The sequence below is a fragment of the Perca fluviatilis genome, chromosome 1 (genome assembly GCF_010015445.1).
Source record: "Perca fluviatilis chromosome 1, GENO_Pfluv_1.0, whole genome shotgun sequence".
In the NCBI taxonomy this organism is placed as follows: Eukaryota; Metazoa; Chordata; class Actinopteri; order Perciformes; family Percidae; genus Perca; species Perca fluviatilis.
Genome location: NC_053112.1, coordinates 109,366 through 109,692, shown reverse-complemented (window position 1 = coordinate 109,692; position 327 = coordinate 109,366).

Genomic DNA, 327 nt, shown 5'->3' with positions numbered 1-327 from the left:
AAAAGTGCCAAAAGGCTCAACAAAAGAGTAAAGGAGAATAAAAAACGTTAAAAAACGCCCCAAACACGTTGAAAGCTTATACAAAGGGGCCAAAACAAAGGGGTCAAAATTGGGTTAAAAGAGGCACAAAATAAAAACATACACAAATGCGTCAGAAAAGCCACGATGTCGTATTTTAAGTCCTCCAAACCATAACGGTATTTGGTCAATTTTGTCGTCTTTCTGAAAAAAAAACATTTTCCCGAAGTTCTGTTGCTTCTTTTGTAGTTTTTTGTCGCCTTTTTTGGGGATTTTTTGGGACAATTATTTTTTGTTTTTCCCCAAGTT